This window comes from Zeus faber, assembly GCF_960531495.2.
Source record: "Zeus faber genome assembly, chromosome: 8".
Lineage (NCBI taxonomy): Eukaryota > Metazoa > Chordata > Actinopteri > Zeiformes > Zeidae > Zeus > Zeus faber.
The window spans coordinates 13585072-13592624 of NC_137195.1; positions in this window are offsets into that span (position 1 = coordinate 13585072).

The following is a 7553-nucleotide window of genomic DNA, read 5'->3' on the forward strand; positions in this document are numbered from 1 at the left end:
TGTTTTTAGTGACATCAGTTCACCCGTATTTATTTCTTACCACAGCTTTATGTCCATAACTAGAAAGGAAACAAAAGCTGACTTTGCTTTGATTAGCATATATCTGTTTCTTTCACTTTCTTTTTAATTTGTTTGTTTTTACTGGAGAATCAACCTGCTGCTATGTCAGGGTTCATTTCCTCTGGCTTCTCTTTCCTTCCTTCCTATCTTTTACTCGCCCGAGGGCAAAACCGGTGCAATGAAAGCTGGTAATGGGCCTAAGCTAGGTTTAACATTTCATGGCTGCACTCAGTTTGGGTTGCAATTGAGAGTCCTCGTATTGCAATTAAAATTTTGTTTTCCTTCATTCCAGAAAATAATTTTCAGCACAGTTTGGCATTTGTAGTTGGTAGACAACGCTGTTTACTTAGATCTGCTTATATTTGCATGGGGTCACTTTACTTTCAACTTGTCTGTTTCTGTAGAGGCATCGAAATACAACCAATCTGCATCTTTTTGGGTAGGATCAGTTTCCAACCCCTCTCAAGTGGATTGCCGCCAAGGCGTCATATCCTCTTTCTCTACCTCACACGCTCCTTTTTTACTCTGCATATTTATTTGACTTACCTTCAATTTGATGATATATGGTTGGACTTGGAAAGGAACAAACATAGCGGCAAGTCTTCAAAATTGCGTTTGGAAGTGTGGGCTCACATAGAAGTAAAAAAATTGGTGAATTAGGATGGACATATTAGTTTGTGGTAATTCACTGAAGAATATTCAATGTATCCTTTCTAAAGAGCACCCGCGTGTCTGATTTAAAGGTAGACAGGTTTTACTGCACTGTGGAAACCAGGGAGCTTGTCGATCGCACTAAAGGTGTCGAATCTTCCGAAAGAGAGCGGAGCCGTGCCTTTGTGTCCTAATCTCTGAAACGGCTTGTTCGTCACCAAACTCCTTTTTAACTATTCATTGAGGACGCAGGTACCAAATGAGGGTGGGTGTGTGTGTGTGAGATGACCAATCCATCGTAGCTCTGGGGGTTGAGAGCAGGCCAAGGAGGAGAGAATGTCTATGTTGAGGGAGAGACGCACAGAACAATGATGGGCCGCTGAATTGGGAAAGTCTCGCATTAAGATTGCGTCGACAGAATGGATTCTTCCTGATCATCGACCTGAGAAATTGGGGAGTGCAAATTGTTAGGGATACATCAGGAAACGCTGTCGAAAGCTTTTCTGAGTCGACCTATTTCACGCACCACAAGTCTCGAGAAGTGGGCCTTTCTCCGCCAGGTTGTCGGCCATCTCCGTCATGGACCCCCCGAGTCTTCCGGTTACCAGATTGGACGTGGACGTGGACCTGGGTTTTGCCCTTTTCTTCTTCTTCCTCCTGTGCTTCTTCTTGCTGGTGACCATAGTGCGCTGTGCTCAGATGGTGCTGGACCCCTACAGCGCCATCACCGTCACCGCGTACCAGGAGGCGCAGACGGAGGAGTGATGGAAGAAGACCCCAAACAGAAATACACACTGAGAAGGAAAGAAAGCACGGGAATCCGGGAAAGCGGGAAAGCGACGGAATCCAAACAATGAACCGGCAGAGGATTTTTAGGATTTTCCTTATCACTAATACTGTTAGTTGAACACCCACAACTACTCTATCTTTTGTAGTAATCATTCCCAGTGTTGTTTTTTATGTTAACATAAAACAAAAGTCATTTGAATGCCATTCATCTTTTAACGGAAGAATTGATCGAAAAGGCCTGTTTGTTTGTTTGTCCCATGATTCATTGTTTGTTTGTTTTTTCTTAAATAGTCTCAAACGTACAGGCAGCGCTACTTCCATAAGTTATGTGTTAATGTTGTGGTTGTCAGTGATAGGAGAGGAGGCCTCCTGGGTTCATATCATATTACTGTTTCATGTCCACTCTTTTTCTTCCCCCAACTCCTGATAAGGGGTCATGGTTTGGACTCCACATTTTAGAATAATTTGACTTTTGTCTAATTATTCACCTCAAAATGTTTTAAATGCAGCCTTTGTTTATTATGTACACAATAAAGCACAACGGTTGGTTATGATTTGTGTCACGAAACGTCATCTATCTCTAGAACAATCTAAATCTCTAATCTACAAAACCGCTGATAGTATTTTTTTTGCGTATCTTGGCTACATTAATGATAATTTCCACTGCGGCCAAGACATGTGCCAGAAGCAGTGCTGACTTCAACAACAGTGGTTGGACGAGTGGCCTTGATAAACACACTGGGAATACACAGTGCAGGGAGGGAGGGGGAATAAAGATTGTGTGTGTATTCTGTCTACATGAACCACACCGCTTTCGCTGGCATGGGAATTGGTACAGCAGAATATCTTTTTCGCGCTAAAACTCGAGGTTCGAGCTGACGGTCCGGCAGCATGAATCCCCTTTCCATAGCGGCTCAGGTCCTCCACACTTTCCTGCCCCTCACCGCCAAAGACTGCGTCTGCTGGGGATGGCGGAACGGATTCCTGTTCCAGCCCCTCATCCAGTCAGCGCTGGGCCCTCGACGATCTGGATCCCAACTGCTCCCGTGATGAGCCGGGGGCTCTGCCGGGGCTCCCGACGCGGGGACCGGGTCCATCGGGGCATGAACTCCTCAATGCCACGACTCCTTCTGCTGCTGCTCAAACTTGTGGGTCACAGAGTCCACAATGGGTCCGAACAGGCCCAACACCTTCACTGGAGCATCCAGGAGCCTGGTCTTTTCTTTCTCAGATATCTGAGTTTGGTTGAGCCACAGGTGGCGCTACATCACCACCGAAAACCCCATCACATGCCCTGAGTCCTGCACTGCACCCTTGGCCATCATGAGGCAGAAGTAGGTGGTCTTGTGCAGTTCCATGTAGGTCATGGGGGTGGCCTTCCCCTCCAGATCCCATAGGAGCCTGGCCTTGTAGGCCTGCAGCAGGCAGACATTATTATTTTATTGTTATTGAGCAGTGCTGCAGCCTGCCCCGTGGCCTTGTAGGACTTCTCTGCCAGATTAGCCGTCAGCCTACATGCCTTGGACGATATCTGAGGCCTTTTTGCAGTGAGGAAGGGGCCCAGGGGGGCAGTTAACGACTCCTCCAGGGGAGGTGTAGCCAGGTATCCTAACTCCGGCTCGGTGTCCAGGGTCGACCGCTGGCTGAACGCCTGGTTAGGGGAGCGCGTCTTCTGAGGAGCGCCCCCAGAAGACAACCTTATCTCCTTGGTGAAATACTCTAGCACCGGGTGGGGGACGCGGGCGGTGAGGCCAATCCACAGCCTCCGTTAAATATGCCCCACACAGCAGGAAGGTAGCAGCGGGCTCGGGTTCTGCCCACGGGATCCCCAGCTTCGGCACAGCATGCTCCAGGAGGTGCAGCAGCTCCTGTTGAAAAGACCCCTGGGATGGTTTGTGAGCAGCACCATGTGCCTCCTTACCTGGCTCTTCTCCTTCCCCTCCTCCTCTACCTCAGAAGCCCCACTGTGCAGCGTGGAAATCCTGCAACTCCTGGGGCGCGGCCGACTCCTCCTGATCCACCTGGCACGTATGCTGAGGGAGATCCAGAGAGGTGAAACAAGGCCCGAGGACGGGAGAGACAATTCCTCCTATCCGCCCTCCCCCAAGATGCTCGTAGGCCTTTCAGCAGTACACGGACGACTAGGGGGGGAACCGGAGTTGTCGGCCCGATGGTGGGCCTCGAGTCTGCTGCTGCTGCTCGAGTCTGCCACTGGAAGCAGTGGCAGACTCGAGCAATCGATGCAGAAGAACGGGTCCAACAGCCGGTGAGTATCCCTGCGGGTCATGTGCGCTCTGCAGCCCGCACATTTCCTCAAGTCCCCAGCCGGCACAATAATTCCTTAATATTCCTTTTTTAATTTCTGAAAAGAGGGCTTGCTTCCAACAGCGGAGAGATGAATAAGAAAAAAAAGAGGAAGTATGACAGGTGGTGACCCAGTATACATACTGGGGGGAAGGCCTTATGATGGGTACTCGAGTGGCCCAATCAGACAAGTTGAGATTTGACTGGTTTAAAGGGCCTTTCAGCTTTATTCAGTGGAGCTGCCTGGAGACAGCTTATGTTGAGGTAAACTTAAAAAGAAGTCCGAGTTTTTGACCAAAAAGACGTGTTCAGAACAAGATAAGAACAAATTGACGCAGTGTTCTCTGCGCAAGCCCCGGAGGTGAACTCTGCCTTTCGTCTTTTTCTCGCTCTGAGAGCTCCCCTTGTTGAGATTGGTCCAAATGCCGTTGCGTCATGGCAGGGGACGGACCTCAGCCTCCCTTTCTGGATCATTCAACCTCCTCCTTTTCCAAGGTCAACAAGCTTTTTTTTTTTTCCCCCGGAGCCGCAACATGTGGAGCATGTTATATACATACCATGTCTCCTCAAATAAAAACCAGTAAACAAGGCTGAATCTGAGTCAGCGTGTGTGTGTTATTTCTCCTCCAGCGCTACTAAGAACTCTAGAACTCTATTTTAAACCAAGCGACGTTTCGCCTTGGATCAGGACAGTAGATTGCGTAATGTAGAATAGTTGACTGTGCGTCGCAGCCGTTCCTGTGTCTCGGAAAAAAACCAAAACGTATTTATTTTGAGTAGCAAGAGGCAAATAAAAGCCCTGGTCACTTTTTGAGTAAATGCGGGTACGGTCACTGTCTCACTGTGGAGTTTGTGCCGCTTTCACCGCAGAGTTGTTATTGAGTTTTTACTGAGTATCGTGCTGACAGTATTGTGTTGTGGTTCTGGGACATGTTCTCCGGTGGTTCTGGGACATGTTCTCCGGTGGTTCTGGGACATGTTCTCCGGTGGTTCTGGGACATGTTCTCCGGTGGTTCTGAAGTCTTTTGTTCTCACGTCTTTTTAAGTCCAGCTCCACCACAAGAGCTTGAGTTCGTACACGAAGTAAAAACCAAAACTGGCCTTGGAGAGGGCCTCTCGCCTTCTTTTCTGCCAGTTTCGCAGCCACCGTCTCAGCCACCGGCCGGTTGCGATCTGCAACCTCACCACTAGGTGCCGCTAAACTCTACCCACCGCTCTTTGAGGAAGATGCGATCTTCCAGTCGCGCTTGCGTTCACTATTTTTCCTTCCAGATGTAAACATTTCTCTCAATATTCGACGGGTCTGTTCGAGGGGATTATTTCAGGACTTCACCTCATAACCTCGGACGTCTCAACGTGGGATTTCCAGCAAGCAGATCTTGATCTTTTTTTTTTCTTCGCATCTTCTTCATCGTCGTCTATTTTGATTTAGTTACGCAACATAAATATCTCCAAACGGCCTTATCCATGCAAAACGCGTTTTAAGCAGCCGTTTTCTTTCGTCCCGAGGCAATACAGTCATTTGAAAACACGTGATCCGCGACGCGCATCGGAACCGCAAACCTTCATCTTCTCGATTCTTCTTTTCGTTTTTTAGGGCCCCCCGGGGGGCGGCGGGGGGCGGGGCTTCCTTATAAGCCCCGCCCCCCCGGGGACCGGCTCGCGGTGAACGGCTCGACTCGTTTTTTTTCGGATTCGGCTCGCGGCGCGTCACTCGGCGAAACGATTCATTCGTTTTGACCGCGCTGCGACCATCCACCGCCGTGTTCCGTTTGATCGTGTCCGCTTCTCCCATGTGTTGGCGCCCGGGGGTTCTAACCAGTTTGTTGTCAGGGAAACGGGTTCCTTGCCAGGAAAAAAAAACAACAACAACAACAAACAAAACAAAAAACAAAAACAAAAACAAAAGGGATGGAGAGGCTCTGCGCCGTGATTCCCACCGAGCGGCATTGGAGCGGTACTCGGAGCATCAGCTGCTTGTGCTGAGAGCGTTCTCGACGGAAACGTTGAAAATGTGTAAATAATACATTTATTCGGGGCGGAAAGATGCGAATTGCGGATCCCCCGAAAAATGATTCCACCCAACACTCTCGAGAACACATTTCACTGCATATATGCATGAAAGTATGTATTATGTATGTGACAAATACAAATCTTGAATATTTCTATTGGCGGGGAAGCGCAGATTGCGACTCACGAAAATAATTTCGTTTTTCCCCTAAAAATTCTATCTTTATCAGTCACAGTCACCTTATTTGGTGTTTTTTTTTTGCATTTCAATTTACTTTCATCTCAGTAATTACAGTATAATCCGTTTGTGAGTCGACGATCCACTCGCTGAATCGGGCCCACTCGTTTGCCGGAGTAACCTGTTCGCTGCGAACGGATCGTCCGCGAGCCCGGCATCACTAGCCGCTAGCGCTAGCCAAACAATCAGAATGGAGAGCGGCGATGGGTATGTTTAAGCAGTAACCCTCAATCAAAATGATATATATGTGTTAACGACGTTATAATTGAGGGCGTTGTACAGTTCTCACACACCGCGCACAGATGTTTGGAATCTTGATTCGATCCGGAGCAATTAGCAGAAATGGTGTTTCTCAAGCTAATGCTAGGCTAACAAGCTGCCGGGAAGCTTTTTCAATGGACAGCGAGCAACTAGCTGAGCGAGTTGTTGTGCTATTACGGACCGATATGTTTTGGGGGGAAAGACGGCTATAACTAATCATCAGCCAGGCTGTGCACCCAGCAGCCCCAGGCGGTCGTGTACAACCTGACCGCGGGTGCTGATATTCAGCCGGTGTTAAGGAATCAGCAAGCTCTCCCTTCTCATTGACTACGACTGAGATGAAAAAGTGTTCGGTCCCGAAATTGTTTTAAAATATCCTGGTCAGATTATATGTTTAAAAAGTTACGATTTTTTTTTTTCCCCGGCTAAACCATCTGAATCCATTGAATCCTTGTTGTAACTTGACAATTGACAATTAAATCATTTTTTAATGGGTTAGGATTGTATTTATTTTTGGGGGGCTGCACTGTGAAAACGGGTCAGATTTATCTATGTGCCAGGTCATTTATATGGAAAAAAAACAACAACATTTTGCAGCTGAATACTTTTTCAAGGCACAGTTCCTTGAATATCTTATACCGTTTTCACACCAAAATTAGTGGCCAGGCTATTTTAAGGTGTCAACCCGCTGAATCGACACCCTCTGACAAAGGGGCGTGTCATGGTTCCAGTGTGATTGGGAACAAAACAGTTGAAACAGCAACTAGAAACAACAATGTAAAATTTTAGAAGAAAAAAAGTATCTTGAGCTGTTCAAAAGAATCGGTCGACCCAACACTACAGTAGAAGCAGGAAGGAGCACCGGCAGCACACCCGTTAACATCCTGCATCCTCAAATGGCTCTGCAATAGATGCAGGTTTTAATCGGCTCCACCTCCGATCGGCTCTGACATGAACAGGTAAACCGGATCAACCCGCTAACTTTGGCCCCTTTACCTGCACGATGCGAGGAAATTCCGGACGCTGGCACGTTAATAGACAGGAATATCCGTGTATCATTCCATCATTTCACATCCCATTTATAGAATCCAAAATCAGAAGTTGTTGATCAAACCGTGGGGAGCACAGCGGGAGAACCCCCACGCTCCCCGCCACTGAAGGACCGGAGCGCGCACCGGCGCAGGTGTGCGTCCTCCATGCTGCTTCTACCGTAGTGTTGGGTCGTTCATGAACAATTCCA